This window comes from Paroedura picta, chromosome 3 (assembly GCF_049243985.1).
Source record: "Paroedura picta isolate Pp20150507F chromosome 3, Ppicta_v3.0, whole genome shotgun sequence".
Taxonomy (NCBI): domain Eukaryota; kingdom Metazoa; phylum Chordata; class Lepidosauria; order Squamata; family Gekkonidae; genus Paroedura; species Paroedura picta.
Window position 1 is genome coordinate 22,364,234 of NC_135371.1, and position 25,101 is coordinate 22,389,334.

Here is a 25,101-nt window from a genome sequence, read left to right on the forward strand (position 1 = left end):
GTCAGAGTAGTCAGCAGTAGAATTGGCTGCCTGAGGAGGTGGTGAGCTCCCCATCACTGGTGCTCTTCAGGCTGATCCTGCATTGAGCAAGGATTTGACTAGATAGCCTATACGGATCCTTGCAACTATATGATTCCACAATTCTTATCAATTGCAAAAGAAGGTAAATCAAAATTGAAAGCCATTGAAAAAAGCATAATACTGCAACATAAGATTGTCTGTTACCAAAAATAATAGGAAAGTAACAGCACAAGTCCAAGCAGTTCATAGTTAATCAGAGCCTCCAGTTATTTTAATTCCAGAACTCAGAAGTGTTTGTGACATTCTGGAGGGAGGAATAACAGGGAAGAAGGGGTATGTGTGCTTTTTCAGTTCAGTTTGAAAAGAAAGCTGGGAACTGCAGTGCTTGGTTGAATATTTTATGACTGCGATCCACAGGGTATGCAATGTAATTCTGAACACTTACATTGCTCTACGTTGCTTGCATCCCCAATGATGTTTGCAATTGCTTCATGGGGGAAAAATAATAATAAATGAAAAGGGTTAGTTTCAGAAGAATAGCACTGGCTTCGCTTTGCCTACTACAAATCCAGGAAAGGTAGTACATGCAGCTGCTCTTGGCCTTTTCCAAGGACATCACTGAAAGAGAGAGTGTATACATGCATGTATGTACGTAAAAGAGAGGCCACTTTCTCTTGCTTTAAATTTTAAAAACAGAAGTCCAGTTCATCTCATAGCAGCACCTAGTACACAAACAACAACATACACCCAGTACTAAACCTTTATCCTTTGGTTAACTGCTATGGAGAAGCACACTGAAATAATACAAGCAAGGACTTGTGGTGGGAATCATTTTCTACTCCTTTATTATTTCCTCTATTCCCTTCCCAGAAAGCCCCTCAATAGTGTCTCTCTTTTCTTACCTGCTGCCTTCTCTCCTCCTCAGCAACCAGCAAACTCACCTTTATCTGCCTCCCTTGTCTTTGCTTTCCCACCTTCACGCCCCCCACCCTCCATAAGCAACCTTATGCACAGCAGCAGCAGCCATACTGGGCTGCTGCCAGGCATTTTGTTGGAAAAGCATGCCCCAGAGCTTCCCACATATACATAGGGGAGGGAATCCCCTGGCGTATGCAGACTGCCTCAGCATAGTGTACGCGTGTGCAAAACACCAGGGCGGGAGAGCCCGATACGTTGCCTGGAGGCAGCAGCAGTGTGTGTGTGGGGGGGGGAGCAGGGGTCATGGGGCCCCCACCGCAAGATGACTAGAAGAAGCATGTGGCTCTCTCACCAAGGTGGGGGAGGGGGACTCTCTGGCCAGCTCTGCAGCTCTGCAGAACTGACAGGAGTGTGTGGTGTCCCTGCCGATTATGCACGGCAGCAGCCCTACCTAACCCCTGCTGGCACCTGAGGCATCCCAGAGAATGCGGAAGATTCCACAAGCCTTCCAGGATGCTGTGCCAGGCTAGGGCTGGGATGGCGGCAGCGTTGTGCACATTCGGGGCTGCCCTGCTGCCGCCACCCTGGATTACCTGTTCCGTGCATAATCAGTCTATGTGAAACCTCTATGTGGCTCTGGCTGCTGGGCTATGCCAGACCTAGCTGTGAGGCAGGGAACAGTCAAGGACTAGCGAGGGAGGGGAGCACCTCACTTTCCCCTGCATCTTCTCCCCACACTATTTCATGCTTTCTTCCTCTTGGCAGCTCACATATTTTCCTGTTTCCTTTACTCTTTCCCACCTATTAACCAAGCATTATTTTATTTGCTTGCCATAGTAGAAAGTGCTGTCAAGTCACAGCTGACTTATGGCCACCCCACAGGGGTTTCAAGGCAAAATAAATATACCATTGCCTCCACATCACAACTCTGGTATTCCTGGAAGGTCTCCCATCCAAATACTAACTAGGGCCAACCCTGCTTAGCTTCCCAGATACAATGAGAATGGGGTAGCCTGGGAGCTATACAGTTCAGGGCAGCTTTGTGCATCTTCATCTAATATTTATTCATCTAATAGTTTATTTATATCTCACCTTCCCCTCCCCCCAATGGGGACCCAAAGCACCTTACATCATTCTCTTATTCTCCACTGTATCCTGAAAATAGCCTTATTAGATAGGCTTGGACAAGTGTGTATGACTAGTCCTAGATGAGCTTCCATGGAAGAGCGAAGCATCAAACCCAGGTTTCCCAGACCCTAGTCTGAAACTTTAACCACTAAAGCAGGGGTAGTCAACCTGTGGTCCTCCAGAAGTTCATGGACTACAATTCCCATGAGCCCCTGCCACCAAACAATGGCGGGGGGTCATGCAAATTGTAGTCCATGGACATCTGGAGGACCACAGGCTGACTACCCCTGCACTAAAACACACTAAGGTGATTGCTATTCACAGTAACAAACATTCAGATCCAGGTTAGCTGGACATATAGTGTGGTAGTGAGTCAGTCACTCAGTAGTAACTGTTTGGCCTGGACCTGATGAATCCTCACCCAAAGATCAAAACACCCATCAAAAATGCCCCATCCCTTTATCTTTTACTTACAGAAACTAGGGTTTCAATGTTGGCAACAGCCATGAAGAGGGCACTGGTCTTTTATAGGTATTGGTGCTGCTTCTGTTATTTGCGTTTGAACTGTTCAATGTACTGTTTCTTAAGTTTTTTTTGTCAACGTGGTCCTTTTCCATGTTTGTTGAAAGACCTGTCTAAACATGGCCCCAATCACAAGTCCAGAACAAAGTATCCACTGATGGGATCATGTTAAGATTTAGGCATATAGATTATCAGTAATATATGGTGTCATCTTTGGCACTTTTAACGAAACCCGAACCCACTTAGGAGAGGAAGTGTTCAAGAATATGCATTCAATATATCATTTGATTCCAGTCTCTGAACAAAGATTAGACTAGACCAGTACTGCTAAGTAAGAAAATCCAAAGAGAATAACAGGCCTGGCTATAAAAACACCTTCACAAGTGAATATGAAGTCTGCATCCACACGAAAGTTCATACCTTGAATAGATATTTGTTGGTCTTAAAAGTGGACTCAAATTTTGTTGTACTTTCTCTTTATGCACACAATTTTAGCTCTTTAGGCAAATCCAACAGGAGAGATGACAGTTCTGAGACGAAAATTTTTAAAGTTAATTGTGAAAACAACAAGATTTTGAAGAGTTGTGCTTATTTCTCCCATCTTTTCAAATTTCTCTTAACAACACACTTGGGTATGTGTGGGGAGAGGATAATTAACGAAACTACCCAACATTTTCTGTTAAAAATCCACCACATATAGCTACACAAGATTGCAAATTTTCCAGAGGCCAGCTTTATGACCGTTTCCGCACTGGAGGCTCCATGCTAGGCTGCAGACTGGAATTTGAACTGGGACAGGTTGCCCCACTTCTTCCTGCACCTGCACAGGGGACCATTTCACCCAGTGCACCTTATCCACTACAGATTTGTGCTCCCGCATGAGAGCCAGGACAGTGTGGAAATGGTCTATGTGTATGTAACAGATATTTAATTAAAAGGCCACAACCTCTATTTGTGAAATAGAGGTTGTGGGCTGGGAGCATCACAGTCACAATCCCACTTTCACCATTTGTAGCTAGCTGCCACTTATGAAAATGAAAGAGGCACTAAATCTGATCATGGATTCCCATCTCACTGAGCCTTTTTGCCTGTGCTTAGAGATTTATTTCAAAGTCTTTAGCAGTATAGGAGTTTGAGAGTTAGAAATCTCTCTTCTGAACACCTGCAAATAAATGACAGGATATGTTTATGTAGTAGTAGTAGTAGGGGATAAAAAGAGAGAGAGGACTACAGCTTCACTACCAGTGAGATTTGTTTTGTAAAGGGAAATCGTTTGGGTGGTATAGTGTAACAGATGGTATCACAGGTCACATGACGGTTTATGTTTTGGAATTTAACAAGCTCTATGGCAGACTGTGTGCTGAATATGATTATAGCTAGTACATTCTTCTGGAAAGAAGGAAAATGCAATGAAATTCTAAGCAGGGATGAAATTTTTGGAAAGCTCCTGCAGCATACAGACAGACTCTCAAAAGCAGAGAGGCTACTGTTTGCATGAAAACAACTAATGACCACATGGTAAGTCTGATGTACAAATGTCTCTAGAAAAAATGCAATAAAAGGGAGAACAAGAGAACTACATTTAGAATAGCTTGCCTTGCTTGAAAATATGTTTTACTTAACATAAGAGAAAAATAATACACTCAGATTCTGAAGGGACGCATGAGTGTTGAGGTAAATAGGAGGGACATTGCAGAATGGTCTGTGCTGCGGATAAGGGTGTGGGTCCCCTCCTCCAATTTAGATGCATGATTATCAAGTGCTTCTTAAATAAATGAGCTAAGCAGTACGCTAGCGAATTTGTACTAGAACAAAAATAATACTACATATGTAAGAGGTGGTTGAGGCAGGCCAAATACTTGACATATAATTGTCGGACCATCTTTCCAGATTCAAGTATACCACCGTCCTTTCTGTGGACTCCTTTAAACTCTCCCCAAGGTGCCTACTCCATTGTATTATGATAGCGATTGCAGCAGTGATTCAGTAAAAACAGGCAAACAAACAAAAGTTGAAAATGATGTGGACCTCCTTGGCATGAAAGTAAAAAAAAAAATCTAGACTCTAATTTGGTAAGATGGCAGGATGCAGGAGACTCAGTTTTGAGTCCCTGCTCTGCCATTACCTGGCTACCCTAGGGCCAGTCACATATTCCTAGCCTAACCTATCTCATAGGGTTGTTGTGAGGGCCAAATGGAAGAAAGGAAAATGATGCATGTTCCTTTAGGTCCCAATGGAGGAGAGGCAAGTTCCAATGAAGTAAGTAAAATTATATGCAAACAGAGCAAAATCATGCTTAAATGTGAAACTGATTCTTATATGCTGCTTTTCTCTACCACAGGGAGTCTCAAAACATCTTAACATCACCTTCCCTTTCCTCTCTCCACAACCAACACCCTTTGAGTAGGTTAGGCTGAGAAAGCCCTGATATTACTGCTCACTCAGAACAGCTTTATCAGTGCTGTGGCAAACCCAAGGTCACCCAGCTGGTTGCATGTGGAAGAGGAGCGGGAATCAATGGCTCGCCAGACTAGAAATCCGCACTCCTAATCACTACACTAAGCTGGCTCTAATTTGCTAACAAATTAGTTTGACCTCAAGTATAATGAACTAGGACCTTTCTTTTCCACAAGAGGGTCTCAATTCCATAGTGCTCAGTGATTCTGAGAGTACTCCAACAGTAATGATATTTTTGTCTGTTCCCCCATGAACATTGGTGAACAGATTTCACAGGAGAAATGAGCTGCCTTATCAAGCAGTGAAGGTATGGTAGGACAGAATAGGTCTTAACTGTTTTCAGTCACTGGGGATCACTATGCAGGACTATGGGAAATTTTCAGAGGCAAAATATAAACCCTGTATTACCGACCTATGTGTCACGTTTCACATTTGTGCTTCAATCTAGGTTTAAGCATATTTTAAACCAAGACAAATTGATCTGCATAGCAAAAGCCAACCCTTTCTCCTCAGATCATGGAAGCTAAGCAGGGTCATTCCTGGTGAGTGCGTGGATGTGAGACCACCAAGGGAGGATTGTTATGTAGAGACATCTCTTGCCTTGAAAACCCTATATTCTTGCCATAAAACCTCTACAACTTTACAGCCAAAACAAAACACTATTGACTATACTTTGAAAGTGATTCATTTACCTACCATACTTTTCTTCAATCATACAGCTACAATATGTGTTGCACCAGCTAGATTTGAGTCCAGAAACACTATTGACCATTAGGTGCCCTTTATCCATAAAATTGTTTAGGGGGTGGGCCCATGACTCACAGGCTTTGCATGCAGAAAGTCACAGGAACAATCTTCAACTGCTCCAGTTAAAAGGATCAGACTGCATATGATATGAAGAACTGAGCTGCTACCTGCCAGGCTAGCTAATATGGAATGCAACAGGCCGACATTCTCTGACACAGAAGGTTCTCAAGTGATTCTCTAAAATTTTGCCAATTGGAGAAGGCAGAATTCGATGAATGGCAGAAACTCAGCAGGGATGTGATGCTGCAGGGTTCACCTTCTACAAACAGCCATTTCCTCCAGGGAAACTGATCCCTGTGATGGGCAGACCTGTTGTAATCCCAGGGGAATACTAGGCCTCTACCCGGAAGTTGGTAACCGTAAGCATAAAACAGCTTCATATGTTCAGAAGAGTAGTAGTCCTCTCTAAATCAACACTGAAATAAAACTAACATCCTTAGATGGAACGGTATGGTGATGATGGTGGGTTTGTGTATATGGAAAACAGTGACTTTGAAAATTGTAAAGAATCACAGTAGAAGCTCCTCCCCTTCAATTCCAGTAGATCATGCTCTGCTTAAACCCTGATCCCCCCCCCAAAAAAAAATGTGGGTAAAAAAAAAAGCTTTGAATGGTAATTCCAGGCCTATGAGACACAGAAACAAATGTGCACACCTTTGAGAAGGAAGACAGGTGACTATTAAGGAGTCCCTTGTGGGTTTTGTTTTCATAGCCCATAGGAAGCCCACAGTGAAAAAATGTGGCATAATGTCAAGAAAATGTCTTGAGCTTTCCTCAAGTGTCCAACACAAAAACAGATGGTTCACCAGAACCCTTTTCAGACTTGTGCTCAGCTCCATTCAGAAGCATGCAGACAGAATATGTTAACACACACACACAAATTCCAGTCCTCCGTTACAGCCTCATGCTATCCTTTCATAGAGCAGAGATGCTAGGAAGCATTTCTATGTTATACCCTGCTGCCAAATCAAATGCACACAATACAAGGAGGACAGTTGGAAGAGACTTTTACATATTATATGCTTTGTTGTACTTGCCATTCTGGGAAACCCAAATCCTACCACTGCCATGTCCAATAATATATAAAACTTTCCTTCAATTTGAATTCAGTCTCCTTTTTGCATTCAAAATAGGCACGCCTTGGTCTAGCTATCATTGTGACTTGACCCTCCTCTCAAAGGGAGGCACACACTATAATGAGACTGGCTAGGCATTAAGAAGTAAATTTATCTGAAGTTAACCCCTTAAAGCTATATGTTAAAATCTCTCTCCCCCCCTCCCTCCAATAGCCATTGCTGAACTTAAACCGTCACTCCTGAGAAAGGTTTTATACCACAGATAAAAGCCCTGCTTTTTTGCTGGTAGCTAAATGAGCAGGCTTGTCTTTCGAAAAGGGGAGGGGAACATGCAACTAACCCCCAAATTAACTATTTTTCTATTGAAACCTTTGGAATTTCACTTGCTAGCCTCTGAATTTATTTATTGCAAGTCAGGAAAAAGATCTGCCATGCCAGGAATAGAAACAAAATATTGGTGATGGCTTAGAATTCAATTATGTGCCTCTGGCTACAGAATCACCGGGGAACATGAAGGTGAGGGAGACTGGCTGATGGTTTGGGAGGAGGGGGGGGGGGTGGATATCCACTATTAGTCATTGAGGAAGTTCTTAGAATCAAGGACTTTCATCCAGTCTTTTGAGGAAAATCAGGCGCCGACCCCTCCCAACACGGACCTCACATATAAGGAGAAATAATCCTGCTTCTTGAGGCGGCTCTAAACATTTCCTAGGAGTGTTTATTAAAATCCTATCGCTGCCGTTTGAGAGAACGTGGCACTTGAGCAGAACTAAAGGGATGTGCCCATCAATCGTAAAGCCAAAAAAAAAAAAAGGATGTAAGGAGAACAGCTTGTCAATAAATGGGAAGGGGGTTGGGGAGAGGTGGCTACAGATAAGACACATTTGGCACAAACAGAACAGCTTCATCCCCCATCCATCCCCTGCCAACGGATTTTAAATTTCACGTCGCATTTCTCCTCATGATATTGTGAGCTGGACAGATTTCTGCCTTCTTCTCTCCCTCCCTCCCCGCAAGATTCCCCGAAACTTGTTTCTTCAGGCAATAGACGGTTAACTAACAACGGCTGGTGCTCTCCAGTGAAGCTGAAGAGATTTGGGGGGGGGGGGGGGGCGGCGAGAGACAGTACAATAGCGCGCAACACAAAAGGCCATCCTTTCTATCCTGCCCGCTTCTCCATTTTCCCCAGCTGAGGCTTCGCTTCATTCAAACAACATTTAAGAAAAGAAAGACGGCGCGAGGGAGAGAGAGATGGAATCGCCCGCCGGTCAGAAACACCCGACAGAATGGGGATATAGAATCCCGCCTCGCCGCGCACCGATAAATAATTTAAACGTTCCCGAGCTCCTCCTGGGAGGAAGAAATACGTCCGATATTAAGCACGGGCAGATTCGGTTCTAGTCCCCCGCCTTTGGACAGAGCTGCAACGCCGGCCCTGCCCCGGAAAGGACAGTGAGCATCCTAGCTCTCTCGGCAACAGCCAGCCCTGGAGATAATCACATGAAAAACATGGCTGGCTGGTGCAGCGACAGATGCAAACAAGAACTTACGGGCAGAAGCGTACTTGGAGCGCAGCATTTTTAAATTTTAATTCTTTTTCTAAAGAGAACTGTTGCCTCGTTTGTTCTCTCTCGCTCTCTCTATATATATCATGAATAGAATATATGTATTAATGGAAAGTTTCCATCTTACAGACAACCGGAGTCTGCTAGAAAGGTTGGGCTGATATTACTGGAATCCTTTGTATCACAAGCTTATTCAGTGGTTCCTTCATTCATCGGTCTGCCAATCAAAGCAAGAATAAAATCAAGAAGGGAGCCAGACCCAGAGAGAGAGAGAGAGAGAGAGAGAGAGAGAGAGAGAACGGAAATACTTTTTACCTGATCCAGTGCAACTTCATAGAGAAGAGACGCAGATATTCCGTGGGAAGGGGAGGGAAAGTCGGCTTAGGTCCCCCTTCTTTCTTGCAGCCCACAGACTCATCTACATGCATCCAAGCAAGCAGTTGTCAGCAGCTGCTTCTTTTTATCAAGCCTCACAGGCACAGCAAATTAGTCCCCTGCCCGGTTATCCAGTTCAGTCAGTGCGAGCTATTCACACACCAAGCACTTGTGTGAGGCAAGGCGGCTCTCCTGTCCCTCTCGGTCCCCCTGGTGAGCACCCGCCCACCTCCACATGGCCTTTGGATAAACAAGACTTTCACCCACCGAACAAATCACATGACCCTGACATTCTGCAGAGAAGGGAGGAGAGAGAGAGTGAGAGTATATACATATATATGTTACATGTAGTGTTGGACGGAGCATAAAACATGTGGGAGGAGGCCCTTTTTTCTTGTTAGCCTCTTAAGCTGCAGAAATCAGGCACGGACTGCTATCACTTTCAAATCAGCCAGACTGCTACCTGCTTTCCAATACTTTGCCTACACAAAACCTCTCTTAAATAGTAACTTCAGAATAATTGTTGAGTGTCTACGAGAGCCCAGGAACAATGTTGGAACAGCAAAGTAGGCCAAAACAGATCACTCTGGGGAGCTCATCTCCAGTTTTGTTTGCATAAGAATGGAAGGGATGGTAGGCTATTGAATAAGGATTTGAGGCACAGTTTCCCTGATGGGAATGGATCAGGGATCCTATAAGGACTTGAGGCACAGGGAGGGAGGGAACAGTTACTACTAATGCAGCAGAGGTACCATAGAGAAGGAGGTTTGTCCTGCTGGAGCAGAAGCAAGGAATTTTTTTAAGCTGTGTTGCAGCTAGATGTTGGTGGACTCCAAATTTGGGAGTTGTTTGCTTGTTTTAAGTATCTCCAGCTTTGGCCATGGAAGAAAAAACTGGATTTGCATGCAACTACATCAGTACACGATGAGGTGAAATGTCCGAAAGAAACATGCCTTTTAGCAATGAAGTAGCACACCTTAGTGAGTCTCATAAGAGTTAAGCCCGCCATCTTCTACAGGGTAAAATGTGCTGAAGAAAACACACAATTTGAGGAGGTGAGCAGAAATTACAAGGTAGCTTTCAAGAGTTTTTCACTCACATCACACTAGACATACAAAAGGATTTTGAAGTCAGCATACCAACACACTATGACTTTAACAAATGAGAAAGCCTTTTCACCCTCTCGCAAATCACTCACATCCACTACAGCACAAGTCTATTACAATGCCAAGACAGGAAGTTATTTTCCCACATGGAAATCAGTGATAGACAGGAACAACAATATTTGGGTAAGGTAGCCAATTACTTATGCTGGTGCTCATGGTTTTGTTCAAGGGACAGATACCCAAAAGGTTGGATTCCACTGATAATATCCAAAGAAAAGGGACAGATTAAAGAAGCTTCCACTGCTCATGGCAGACTCTGTTCTTGGGCTCCCTTGTCCCCAGAGATTTTTCCAAACCAGCACTAGTTTGAATTTTGAGAACGAAGAAGCAAAATAAAAAAGTGACTTGTATGTAGGGCTGCCTACATCCAACTGGTAGCTGGAAATCTCCTGGGATTATAACTGATCTCCTGGTGACAGAGATCAGTCCACTAGGAGAAAATGGCTGCTTTGGAAGGCAGACTCTATGGTTTTATAACCCATTGAGACCCCTCCCCATAATCAAAACTGTTCTCCTCGGGCTCCACTCCTAAAAATCTCCACTCCTAAAATCTCCAAGAACCCCCTTCCAGAGCCAGCACTCCTGAAAATTACTCATTTTACCTGGTGGAAAATTACCTGGTAGAATGAGCTCCCGGATGACATCAGGGCCCTGCTGGAGCTAACCCGATTCTTCAGAGCCTGCAAAATAAAGCTATTCCACCAGGCTTTTGGTCAAGACTAGTGAACTAACCTAAGGTGACCAGATTTTAACATTGGTAAAGCAGGACACCATTGACCGGGGGGGGGGGGGGTTCTTGATTAAAAATCTGGTCTATATGGAACAACAAAATTTTTCATAAAATGCATAAAACGCAAAAACAGTATTGTAATATATATATTTTTACTTGCAACATAAGCACAATTTGCCAGGTGCCCCCAGATGTCCCTCCAAAAATGGGACAATCTGGTCACCTTACACTAACCACCAACCAGATCCCACAGGTCTTTTCCATCACCAAACTGTACCCACAGAAAAGAAACAAACTACAGTGCAGTAAACAGAGCCAAATGTTCCATCATTAAATATTCAATCGTTGACGGGTAATTTGCAAACTGCTCTATTTTCTGATGCAAGTTCCTGTTTTTATATATTCAAATTGAGACGTCTGCTATACTATACTGTTCCATGAAGATTCATAGAATCATAGAGTTGGAAGGGGCCATACAGGCCATCTAGTCCAACCCACTGCTCAACGCAGGATCAGCCCAAAGCATCCTAAAGCATCCAAGAAAAGTGTGTATCCAACCTTTGCTTGAAGACTGCTAGTGAGGGGGAGCTCACCACCTCCTTAGGCAGCCTATTCTACTGCTGAACTACTCTGACTGTGAAAATTTTTTTCCTGATATCTAGCCTATATCGTTGTACTTGTAGTTTAAACCTATTACTGCGCGTCCTTTCCTCTGCAGCCAATGGGAACAGCATCCTGCCCTCCACCAAATGACAACCTTTCAAATACTTAGAGGGCTATCATGTCCCCTCTCAACCTCCTTTTCTCCAGGCTGAACATTCACAAGTCCCTCAACCTATCTTCATAGGGCTTGGTCCCTTGGCCCCAGATCATCCTCGTTGCTCTCCTCTGTATCCTTTCAATTTTATCTACATCCTTCTTGAAGTGAGGCCTCCAGAACTGCACACACTACTCCAGGTGTGGTCTGGAGTACCAATGTAAACTGCTCTGAGCTACATGGGAAGACAGTATATAAATATAATTTTAATAAAAATGAACATCTGAAAAGCCGCAGTTTGGCCACCACTGCTCTAGAGCAATATTAGCACCTATAGGAAATAGGGCAAAAGAGGAAGAGGACAACAGAGAATGAGGTGGCTGCATGGAGTCACTAAAGCAGTTGGTGCAAACTTAAATGGACTTCAAGGAATGGTAGAGGACAGGAAGGCCTGGAGAATCATTGTCCATGGGGTCGCGATGGGTCGGACACGACTTCGCACCTAACAACAACAACAACAACATAGGCAATAGGCAATGTGATGTTTTGTTCTACTTGTAAGCTCTCTGGTTCTTGCCAGTCAACTATTTCTATGAACCAAATGCTGCAATTTCTCATATACATTCTATTGACATAAACTGGAAACTTTAGGTTTTAGTAATTAATCAAGAAAAGAGAAAACTGAAAGATGTCTAATCGGGAAATTTTCAAATGAATATTATTTGGAACAGCTACCAAAATCCATTGCAAGAACCTGAGTCATCAAGTCCTGCAGTTCTCCATTCTGCTTTGAGGACAACATTTGTTCTACTTGTTGACAATATTGATACTTCACAGTATGTTATCACCAACCAACTGCCGCAGAAAGAAAATATGTTTCCTTATTCTCATTTTGCTTAACAGCAACAGCAGATGATCCAATATGGGATTTGTAGTCACTAAATACTTTTCATGAACAGGTAAGAAGAGAGTATGTCTGACAGTTTTGTTCAATATGTAATTATTAAATTTAGTCATCAGAGGAAGGTTGATTCATATGCCTTTATATCTGTATATTTAAACCTTCCATGGTTATATTTGATTAATTCAGCAAGCATACTGAAATATTGTCTTCCATCGAAGTTATTCAACATGAGGAGGCCCAATACTAGTTTTGCCAATCAAGTATTTTAATTTGATGAAAACATTTTTATTTATAAAATAATGTACAGTCAGTAAGGCCAAGAGATCTTGGGTTCTCCATGTTTATACCATGAGCGTGGCTGACATGACCTAATTGCTGATCTCTCAGATCCAAATCCCCAAACCCACTAAGACCTACATATCTCTAATCAGTAAAGAATTCTTATTGCCTATGGAGAGTGTTATCTTTATTGCAGGACTTTAGATGGTCAGATATTAGAGCATGTTTATGTACTCTTTCCTCAGAGACAGTGGACTGGTAGACCAATTTTTATTTGAATATGGAAAACCCTACGGAGGCAGAACCAGTAGTAGACAGAGAGACAGGCCTTCAAACACTGAACTCAGCAGCTCAAATAATTCCTTGATCAACCAGAGATGTACTCTTTTACACAACAGTTCATTCCCCCCAAATGGGTGGAGTTCAGTTCCACTCTAATAAGCGTACCTAGATAATCATGATCTACATATCAACAAAATCTGGTCCAGTGATAACAGAGATTCAACAAATATTAAGATCTGCCTTCGGTAAATATCTGACACAAAAATTATTATTATTGGAATTTATTTACAACTCAGTTTTCTCACTGAGACTCAAGAAAGATTACAGAGCACTCGAGGGCAGGAGTAAGCATACAATATAAGAGATCGAATGGAAATGCAATCATAGAATCATAGAGTTGGAAGGGGCCAGACAGGGCATTAAGTCCAACCTGCTGCTCAATGCAAGATCAGTCTAAAGCAGGGGTAGTCAAACTGTGGCCTTCCAGATGTCCATGAACTACAATTCCCATGAGCCCCTGCTAGCATTTGGCAGGGGCACATGGGAACTATAGTCCATGGACATCTGGAAGACTGCAGTTTGACTACCCCTGATCTAAAGCATCCCTGAAAAGTATCTGCCCAGCTGCTGCTTAAAGACTGCCAGTGATACGAAGCTCAACAACTCCTTAGGTAACAGATTCCACCGCTGAACTACTCTGTGGGGAAAAAAATTACTGATATATATCTTCTATTGACCACAGAAACTGCTCCCTCCCCTCTCCTAAGTGATAACTTTTCAAATACTTAAAGAGAGCAACCATGTCGCCTCTCAAAGTCCTCTTCTCTAGGCTGAACATTCCCAAGACTCTCACCCTTTCCTAATAGGGCTTGTTCTTCATCACTGTGCCCTCCCAATTTTGTCCACATCCTTTTTGAGGTGAGGCCTCCAGAACTCCCCACAGTACTTCAGATGCAGACTGATCAATGTGGTATACAGCAGGACAAAGACATCTTGTGATTTTGATGTAATGCCTCCGTTGATACAGGGCGTTTCTACCCCCCACTATGGTGGGAGAGTGGCATGCCACTCTCCCACCATCGTGTGCTGAGATCCCCATGCCCCCTCTGCCCCTTCTGCCACCACAGAACGCACAGCGGCTCCTTCCTGCCTCAGAGTTGTGCATGCACACACACAACTCTGGGGTGGGCCATGTGCATTGGGGGATGTCCTCCCCCATGCATACACAGGAAGCGGCGGGGCATGATGCCCCACCACAAGGAATCAGTGGGGCCACCATATATAATTGCTTTAGTATAGCATAACAGGATAAATTATTCCACATTGTGTCCTAGGCCAGTGGTCCCCAACCTTTTTGAGGCTGGAGACCGGCAGGGCAACTGCCCGCCTGCGCATGCCGTGCATGCGTGGCCACGGACATGCATGGCGCATGCGCGGCTGGGCTGTGCATGCACCATGTACGGGTGAATCGCGCATGCGCGGCACTTTGCGCTTGCGCACATGCACAAAATTGTCGCGCATGCGCGATTTCGGCCGCACTTGCGCGATGCGCAGGCGCGGCCCTGATTCCCTCTCCCCCCCTCCCGCAGTAAGAAGCTTCCCGGGCCGCAAGCTGGTGGCCTGGGAAGTTTTTTACTGCGGGGGTGGGGTGGGGAGAGGGAGCCGCGGCCCGGCACCATGGCCTTTGCGGCCCGGCACCAGGCCGTGGACCGCAGGTTGGGGACCACTGTCCTAGGCCACAGGGGACCTTAATGTGATAACTAGTACCTTAAATATAAGCTATGATTTTAATTATGTGTATGGCCCTTCATAGCTTGAGACATCTCTATAGTGCCCAGAGAGGTTATGAAATCTTGTGCTGGTTCAAGCATGTTTCCATTAGCATATTTATTTATGTTGATTTATATATCATGCCTCTTGGACTAGCAGTCTCATAGACTCAAATAGTAGGAAGGAATATCCTTCCTGCACAATGCAAGAAATTCACAACTACAATAACAATAAAAGTTACAATTAACAAAACCATAAAGAGTATATAAAAATTGAAACCATAAATTAGACAGCTAACTGCACAAGTAGAAAATCACCATGATTATAAAGATGGCCATGTTGTTAGCAAGACATTACTAGGAGACAGAAGTCGAGGGGGGGGACAAGGGATGGGGAGGCCTGTTTCATTAGTATACAAAGACTGTCCAGCTGTTTGACTGTTCAACTGGCCTCAAACGTAAGCCCAACTGAAGAGCTCTGTCTTGCAGGCCTTTTGGAACTGGCCAAGTTCTATCAGGGCCCTGATCTCCATGGGGAACTCATTCCACCAGAAAGGAGCCAGGGCTGAGAAGGCCCTGGCTCTGCTTGAGGCCAAGCATATTTCTGTAGGGCCAGGGATCCTTAGCTGGTTGATATTACTAGAACAGAGTGCTCTCTGGGGAATGCATGCAGAGAGACGGTCCCTCAGATACGAAGGGCCCAGGCCAGTCAGTCTAAGATCTGTAATCAACACCTGGAAATGTAACTTTAATCTTTAGATCACCAAAATCCGGCTAACACTAATGATAACTTTTACCTTAGCACAAAATCAAGGAAAGCACAAAGAGAAAAGTTTTGCCTTAAAACACAAAATAAAGTACTTGAATAACGGGGGTCACTCAGAGGATGCTCAGCGGTTAGAAAAGCAGGAGGAAAAAGGAGTCAGTTCAGTCTGTTCATCATAGCTGTACATATCTAATCTTTCATATTGTGAAATAGGTCAATGGATGAAAAGCCCTTCTTGACTTCCGTAGACTAGTGTATAATCAAAAACACCGCGTAACCTTGCTTATAAATTTCCACATATGCCATAAGAATCAGCATGGTGGAATGATAAGGCTATAATAGTTTACTTCTTACAACACAGATTGCTATCAGCGCAGACAATAGCCTTAGAATGGCTTTGGCAGTCTTTTACCGCTGAATATAATATTGTTGCCGTCACTCCATTATCCCAGGCTCCGACTGCAACCTTTCCATTCACACAAAGCACATTTACTCCTTTCGTTATTATATATTTGCAAGATATATCCTGCAAGCTCTCAGCATGGTGGCTTCCAAATCAAGTTCCAAATACAGCTATTAAAACATTAACAACAGATAAAACATCTAGTTTAAAACAAAAACACACACAAAAAAACACACACACACTAAACAATCATCATCATTCAGCAAAGAGGCAAAATCAGATCAGAGGAAATCAACTGAAGGTCTAGGACGGGAGTCTTGAATGTGGAGCCTGTGGGTATCATGGTACCTGCTGACAACTTTTCTTAGCAAGTGTTTTTAGAAAGTAGGTGGGAACAGGTGGTGCCTTTGTCCAGCAAGGCTTCAGATTGACCACTGTAGGTTTTTAAACCTGTTGGTTTGGCAGCAGGTGTCACCACAGCACAAGGGCTGTCACTGTATCACGAGAAGGTAAGCTGTGGCAGCCATTTTGTGGCTAGCAGTTTCCTGCAGGAGCTACCACACTCTATCAGAACTCCAAATGTCCCCTTGGGCTCAAAAAGGGTTGGGGATCTTGGTCTAGGAAAACAACTACATTTATTTGTTTTTTTTTCTTTGTGCCCCACCCCTCCCAGCATGCCAGCTCAGGGTGGCTTCCAACATTATTACATTAAATCATATATATATATATGTGTGTGTGTGTGTGTGTGTGTGTGTATGTGTATATATGTGTGATACACACACATATACATATACACACACACATAAAGGCATGAAAATATATACTGCACTATAATTTAAAACATTGCCATAAAATAATCATGTCAACTGTGTAGGCAAAACACTTCAGAACCTCTGTTTACAGAGGGAGGTGTCTTTATAGAGAGAGCCCAGGTGGTGTTAACCAAAGCCGTCCTGATGTTCATTGGCCCCAATCAAATGCCTGGTGGAAGAGCTCCATCTTTACTCAGTTCTGTCAGGGCCCTTAGATTTTTTGGGAGATCATTCCACCAGACCTGGGACAGGGCCAGAAAGGCCCTGGGCCTAGTTCAGCCCAGAAGTACTCTTTGGTCAGAGATCATTAATTTGTTCATGCTGGATGATCATAGTGTCCTTTGGGGGGCATAGTCAGCTAAGTGGTCCCTCAGTTACGCAGGGACATAACTGGGTATGGCCTTAAAGGTTAATACCAGCATCTTAAAGTGGATTTGGAATTCCACCGGGAGCCATTTCCATCTGTAGCTAGGTACAGACAGAAGCGCAGTGGAGAAGGAGCACCAGGTTGAGGTACCACCATAAAGAAAGCCCTGCTTCTGGTGACTAGTTAAGATCCATTTGAGGGAAAGATCATTTGAGACAGGCAGGTCCATGTAAAAGTAAGCAATAATTTAAATTATTAGTAAATTATTTAAATTAGTAAATTTAAAGCTTTAAAGGTAACAACCTGAACTTCAAATTATGCCCAGAAATGAACAGCTACTCTAGCTTTTTTCAAAACTTCCTAGAAGTGTTTGAAATATTTCGCGCCCATCATCAGTTTCCCTGTTGCTTTGTTTTGTACCACCTGAAGTCAAATGTAGGATCCAGTGTGGTGTAGTGGTTAAGAGCGGCAGCTTCTAATCTGGTGAGCCAGGTTTGATTCCCTGCTCCTCCACATGCATCTTGGGCAAGTCACAGCACTGATCGGGTTGCTCTCAGTAACAGTAACATCAGGAGTCTCTCAGCCCCACCTGCACAGGGTATCTGTTGTGGGGAGAGGAAGGGGAGGCAATTGTAAACCGCTTTGAGTTTCCTTCAGTGAAAACAACTCCTATTCTTCTTCAAATACTCCAGGCACAACACATTGTAATAGTTCGATTTGGACGTGCACAGAGCAGGGTAACAATGCCAGATCAGGAAGGGTCACAACTACTGTACCGCTTGAAACCGGGCAAAGAATGTCCATATATAATAATGGTCAACTGAACCTCCACCTCTATCACAGATCTAATAAAACCACCAGCTTCACAACTGCTCCTTAAGACAATGCCATTAAAAGTAAGGCTGGTTCCTTCATCTCTGCCTGGCAATATTAGGAGGAGTCCACAAACGCCAAGAAAACCTCTGACAACTGTTGGCTTTGACACTCAGCATGACCAGCAAAAGGTTAAAAACAAGAGCCTGACTGACAGAAAGAATACGTGCCTGGCTGCAGGGGGTCCAATCATATGTGATGGATGAGCAGAAATCCTGCCCCTTTCTGTCAGTTCCCAATCCACTGTATGCCAGTTTGGTATGTGCACAGATCTGCTAACTACCAATCAGGGGCCATGGATGGCTGAGGAAGCCAGATGGGAGAGGGAGTGAAGAGGAAAATCTGTTACACTGTCAGCTCAGTATCAGAGGGCTGTCATGTTGGTCTTCAGCAGAACAGCTATATTCTAGCCCACTTGCATGTTAGGCCAACAAGATTTATGCGCTTTCAAGAGCTTTGGCTCTTGAAAATATATGCCCTGAAAATCATCATCAAAAGTGCTACCTACCGGACTTGAACCTGTCAGCTCAGTTCTGATAGGGTTTGTGTCTTCAGAGGGATGGGCTGAAAAACATTCTCTCAGGACACTTTGGCTATCTTGTTGCCTGCTCTCCGTGTAAGCAGACTAATATAGTGAATGTCACAAGACAGGTTATAACAGAATATAAGTCTTCAGAGGAGAGACTGGAAGGATCCTACCTCAGAGCCAGTCTTGAGTGTAAGTGGGCTACAATATTGAATGTTGTAAGGTTTGTGCTCACAGAATCTTTTCTCAGAAAACCTTGAATGTATCAGAGTCTACTTTGTGAGAAACCAGGCTACTACTACTACTACTACTACTACTACTACTACTGTTGTTGCTGTTGTTGTTGTATTATCCACCTTGTCTTGCGAGGATTCAGAGCAGCTTAGAGTAAGAGTAAAAACTTATACAATTATAATGGACAAATATAAATTTAAAATAAATGAAGTTATAGATATTAAAACAGGAATTTAACTAGTTGTCCACTCTTCTATCATAGAGATGGCCACTGGAGTTAGTTGGTGGATTCGGACAGGGGGGCCAACCAGTCAGGTGTTTTTTAGGCCTCAACCACGGGCCTGGCAGAATAGTTCTGTCTTACAAGCCCTGCAGAATAGTCTGAGATCCTACACTGGGGTGGGAGGTCACTTTGGGCTGAACTACACAACATGCAATATTATCTTCTATGGCATTTATAACCCTGACCAACACTAGAAATAAGCAAACACAGAGATTAGGAGTGGGGGGGAAAGGGGGGTAACTTTTATTTTGATTTATTGGAAACCCCCCCCCCGACACTCACACACACACACACACACACACACACAATTTGGTGTTTCAGAAAAATTCTCAATCGGAATACCAGTAGGGTATTTAGATTCAGGATTTTTTTGGAAACACCACATTGGGGGGGGGGGGGTGGCTAGAAAAGACCCAAGAAGAAAAATATTGATTTATTTTAAAGCCAGCCTGAAGCTGGCCTCAGAAGCATGACGTCTCTCCCTGCTGCATGCAGGCCTGGCTGGGACTCTCAGTTCCTGCTGTCACACCTAACCTTCAGTGTAGGTGAATACATCTGAAAGCAGTAAAATATATTGGGATATTTTAATTTTAGCTTGGTTTATGCTGAATACAAACCCCTATCAGAGATGGACAGAACCAGAGACTTTGCCCACCATGGCCGTCATCAGGAAGACAGAGTAACAGTGAGACTCCCATCTAACTATCTACTTCCTCTTCTGGCAGCTGACGTTCCTTGGAACACTGATCAGAGATCAGTTAAAGCCATGTGTCTTACTGCCTGAAAATCAGACAAGCAGTCACTTGGGAGAATCTTAAAGGACAGGATATTAGGACACCAGAGTTTTACTAAATGCTAGATTTCATTTTTGCAGAATCGACTACGATGAAGAAATAAACAGTGCAGAGCAGGATCCCAGGCAAACCTTCAGCACTGTTGAGGTTATTGGTTATTCCAACTGTGCACTGAGCAATGTTTTTATAGCGTCCCAATAGCTTTCCCATCAAGAATCTCCTAATTTTACTTGGCTTAACCAAACATTTAGTCTTGTATCACCCTGCTGGATGTTCCATGTTCAAACCACGTGCCCAAGTTCTAGAAATGGGGTAGGCTAATAATGGCAAGAAGAAGAAGAAGAAGAAGAAGAAGAAGAAGAAGAAGAAGAAGAAGAAGAAGAAGAAGAAGAAGAAGAAGAAGAAGAAGAAGAAGAAGAAGAAGAAGAAGAGTTGGTTCTTATATGCCGCTTTTCCCTACCCGAAGGAGGCTCAAAGCGGCTTACAGTCGCCTTCCCATTCCTCTCCCCACAACAGACACCCTGTGGGGTGGGTGAGGCTGAGAGAGCGCCGATATCACTGCCTGGTCAGAACAGTTTTATCAGTGCCGTGGCGAGCCCAAGATCACCCAGCTGGTTGCATGTGGGGGACCGCAGAATCAAACCTGGCATGCCAGATTAGAAGTCTGCACTCCTAACCACTACACCAAACTGAACACATTCATCAAAGAAGCAGCTATTCTGCTTCCTGTATTAGGGACCTTAAAATTCTAAACTGGAACATGGAAGCACTGACCATATTTGCAGATATGGTAAAATATGAAAATCAGGAAAGCTGCTAGCTTCACAAGCAGTATCACAGAATCATAGAATCATAGAGTTGGAAGGGGACATACAGGCCATCTAGTCCAACCCCCTGCTCAACGCAGGATCAGCCCTAAGCATCCTAAAGCATCCAAGAAAAGTGTGTATCCAACCTTTGTTTGAAGACTGCCAGTGAGGGGGAGCTCACCACCTCCTTAGGCAGCCTATTCCACTGCTGAACTAATGCCATTAGTGTGTGACTGTTGCCATCTTTCAAAGGGTCCTCTTCTTTGCCACCACATATGTCTGCACTCAACATGGAATTCGAAGAGCTGCAATGCCAGAGAACACGGCTCAGAACAAGACTTCACATTTTCTTCTCCACTCTCACAGGATCAATACTTGAGAGTAAGAATAATATAATAGTAATAAATAAAAAGAGCCTCTTGTGGCGCAGAGTGGTAAGGCAGCCGTCTGAAAGCTTTGCCCATGAGGCTGGGAGTTCAATCCCAGCAGCCGGCTCAAGGTTGACTCAGCCTTCCATCCTTCCGAGGTCGGTAAAATGAGTACCCAGCTTGCTGGGGGGTAAACGGTCATGACTGGGGAAGGCAATGGCAAACCACCCCGTATTGAGTCTGCCATGAAAACGCTGGAGGGCGTCACCCCAAGGGTCAGACATGACTCGGTGCTTGCACAGGGGATACCTTTACCTTTACCTTTAAAAAGACTGGCCTTGTGCACTTTACACAGTTGTTCCCTTCATCAAAAGCAAACAGCCTTAGAGCATGAGACCCTCTAGAGACTGATTAACAAACATGTCTAGTTTTATCTGTATCAACCATACACAGATGTTAGTAGCGTTTCTTCTGTTTTGCATTTCTTAGCTGGGGAGTGATGTACTGTAGATACACAATCAGTAAGGGATAGTTATGATCAGTTTGGCTACCACTGTTCTGTCAGGCTTGATACCATTTTTGTTTTCCCTATATGCTGTCCACTTGCAAAATCAACAAGGTATAGCTCCACAGAAGTGGATAGCAGTGACTGTGTAAATTCATAAGAGAGTAGACATTCCTACAAATATGCTGGTCCGAAGCCATATTGGGTTGGGTCAGCACCAGCACCTTCCATTGTACCCAGAAACAAATTAGAAGCCAGTGTAGATGGGCCAAGATTCGAATGATATGGTCACCAAGACCTACTCCAACCAACAGTCTAGCTAATTCTGCACCAGTTGAAACATCCAAACACTTTTCAAGGGCAGCTCCATTTAAAATGCATGGCAGTAATCTGGCCGAGATGGAACCAAGGCATACACCACACCAGGTAGATCTTTTGTGCCCAGAAACGACTGCAGTTAGCTAATTAGTTAAGGCTTGGAATAGGTACTCCTGACCTGCAGGCCTGGGTCCAACAGCGCTCCGAAAATACAGCCCTTTTCTTTGAAGGAGAACGCAACCCCATCCAGTGCAGATGACACTAAGTCCTGGGCCAGACCTTCCACTAGCCAGTAGGACTTCTGCCATATTTGTGATTAATTTCCAGTTTATTAGACCATAACTATTCCAAAGTGACTGGAAGAGCATTCCTTGAGGCCTCAAATTTTGCTTAGCTGAATGGTAGGGTAACACGCCATTATTTTTAGTTATCTTTCATTCCTGTGTCTCCTTCATTATTGATTCAGTGGGAGGACTCCCATCCAGGCAGTGAGTAGGTCCGACCTGCTTAGCTTCTGCAATGTTCCTTGGATCATGTGTCTTCTGATTACATATTATCATACATCCTTCCAATATACAACATGCCTAGTTTGAGATTTGCTGTCTTGTTTCCATAGTGTGTTGCACCCTGTTTTTATGACAGTTTCGTGGGCAAACTTAATGGTTTTAATTATTTCGAGTAAGAAAAGAGAAAATGTTGCAAAGGATTGATCCTGTACGTATCTAATGTCTGGACATATCAGTACAGAAATACATGAAATGCATTACACTGATCTTATGACAACGTTCCTCTAGGAATGTTCTGCAAGGAATATTTTCATGTCTGAAATGACAAAACTTCTTTCTGACATGAAAGTTACTGACTTCCTACCATACAATTAACTTCATGCTTTGCATAAATCATAGAAACTTATCTCCCACTGTTAAAAACTAGGACACTGCAATTATGCTACTTTGACTGAAGTAAAGAGAATTATAGGTATGCTCATAGAAAGCGAATGCCCAAACATCAGAAGAAAAATCAATTAAGAACCTTAAAAATGGAACCTATTATCTTGACATCCATTTGCCTTGTTAGACTAAATTGTCTTTTAAAAAAAACCCTTGCATCTACCAACAGCAAAATCTTTGGAAATAGCTAGATATCGATATTTTCCTATCATCAGTGTCTTTATAAATATTAAGCTTGAAACATTCAGGATTTCCCTGTTCAACTGCCAGGACCTGTAATAGTTTTTCATGATAATTTGTAACTTGGTGGTGGAAAAGTGGCTAAGTTGTAGCTAACTTATGGTTACCCTGTAGAGTTTTCAAAGCAAGACAGTTCAAAGACATTCAGAGGTGGTTTGCCATTGCCTGCCTGTGTCATGACCCTGGTATTCCTTGGCAAGCTCCCATCCAAATTCTAACCAGAGCTGACCCTGCTTAGTTTCCAAGGTCTCATGAGATCGGGATACCCTGGGCCAGTGGTCCCCAACCTTTTTCAGGCCGGGGACCGGGGGGGGGGAGAGGGAGGACCGGGGACTGGGGACTGGGGGGGGAGGGAGGCGTGGGTGCCAGCGCGCCAGTGGGAGCACCTCCTTCCCTCCCATGGAGCAGCAATCCCTCCCCCTGTGGTGCGGCGCTCAAGCCTAGCCATGCTGTGAGGAGGGAGGCGCAGGCGCAAACGCGCAGGCTGTGCCTGCACGTTTGTGCCCACACCTCCCCCGCCTTGAGCGCCATGCTGTGGGGGAGAGGGAGTGCCGCGGGAGGGGGAGGAAGGCGCACCCACACCTCCCTCCCCCCCCCCCGGTCTGAAAAAGGTTGGGGACCACTGGCCCAGGGTATCCCGATCTCGTGAGATCTTGGAAACTAAGCAGGGTCAGCTCTGGTTAGAATTTGGATGGGAGCCTGCCAAGGAATACCAGGGTCATGACACAGAGGCAGGCAATGGCAAACCACCTCTGAATGTCTTTGAAATGGCTTGCTTTGAAAACTCTACAGGGTAACCGTAAGTTAGCTACAATGGATGTCAAGATAATAGGTTCCAAGTGCTCCATGGCCCAGTAGTGGGCCGCGGCCCGGGGGTTGGGGAACACGGACCTGGGTCATCCAGGTCAGGGGAATTTGTAATGTACAATATGAAAACAGCACCCTTTAGTAAAACACAGATACTTTTTAATTGCCCTATCCTGAGGCAGTGTTTGTTGTTGTTGTTGTTGTTAAGATTTATTTCCCGCCACTCCCAATCAATGCTGGCAGGGGATCATGGGAATTGTAGTCCATGGACATCTGGAGGGGCACAGTTTAACCCCCCCCCCCCCCCGGTTTAAACTAACAGTCAGCATAAGTGCGTGATTTATTGTGTTTTATTGAAGGCAGATCCAACCCTTCAGAAGAAGCATGTGACACAATTCTCCTGAACATGGACAGCTAGTATTTCCAAGAGGTATTTCCCAGTGTAGTCTCTTCCCTGACTAGACCATTATCTATACAGAAACTGCCATAGAGGGAAGCACTCAGATACAAAGTTTCCTCCACCTGCATTCTGAAATGGTACGATCTCCAGAGGACTGTGCCATCTGATTTTCTAAGCATCTAAATCAGCTTGCAGACAAACGAAAGCAGGACGAAGGCAAAGACTACATCCTCCTAGGGCTCAATTAACAATCATAAAATAACATCTGATTCTAGTCAACCCAGACGGCGATATATTCTTGTCAGACCTTTCAGAAATACGCGTTTCCCAGGAGAGGAGCGAAACACCTCACCCACGAAGGGTAATTATATCAGACTCCTTTCAGTACAGAAACCATCACATACTTTATAGTCATCAAGGTCTTTCCTGCAGGTGAAAGTCAAAGCAGGTTGTACCCAATTATAAAGGAGATCCCATTTAGCAAGGGATTCTTAGTTCATTTAACAAAATGAGCAAGGAGGCCTTATGGCACACAGAGTTGGCTACACATCAAAATTGCAACACACTTCTTTTTTTTTTTTTTGAATGACATGCACAACTAAGCGGCTTGAAGATTATACATTTGCCTAATTATGATAATTCAACACACATTCTGGCTTTTCTTCATTTGCAACCCCTTAGGTAGTTTTCCTAATTCTGCTTGTTATGGTGTTACTAAAAAAGCTTTTCTATGCATCAACATCAAATGGATTTCCAATATTGTGACTTGCGCTGCCCAGAAGATCCCATACTCATACAGGGCCTCTAGGAAATTGAATGTACTCTTGGGTCACAGTAATAAAGCACTTGGGCTACCTCCAGATATCCAGCTCCATCACGGCTAACTGCAA

At 44.0% G+C, this 25,101-nt stretch overlaps 1 protein-coding gene across 29 annotated transcripts in view; it reads right to left on the reverse strand.

The window, feature by feature from the left end:
• The window catches only part of MAGI1 (membrane associated guanylate kinase, WW and PDZ domain containing 1), a 566,279-nt gene that overhangs the window by 196,784 nt on the left and 344,394 nt on the right, over nucleotides 1-25,101 (reverse strand). Inside the window, exon 1 of one of the 29 annotated variants that reach the window (XM_077325084.1) lies at nucleotides 8,810-9,074. The exons of the other annotated variants lie outside the window; for them this stretch is intronic. The gene's annotated coding sequence lies outside the window, so the exon portion shown is untranslated. Of the gene's footprint in view, nucleotides 1-8,809; nucleotides 9,075-25,101 lie in introns of those variants that run through there. 29 annotated transcript variants of the gene reach the window in all.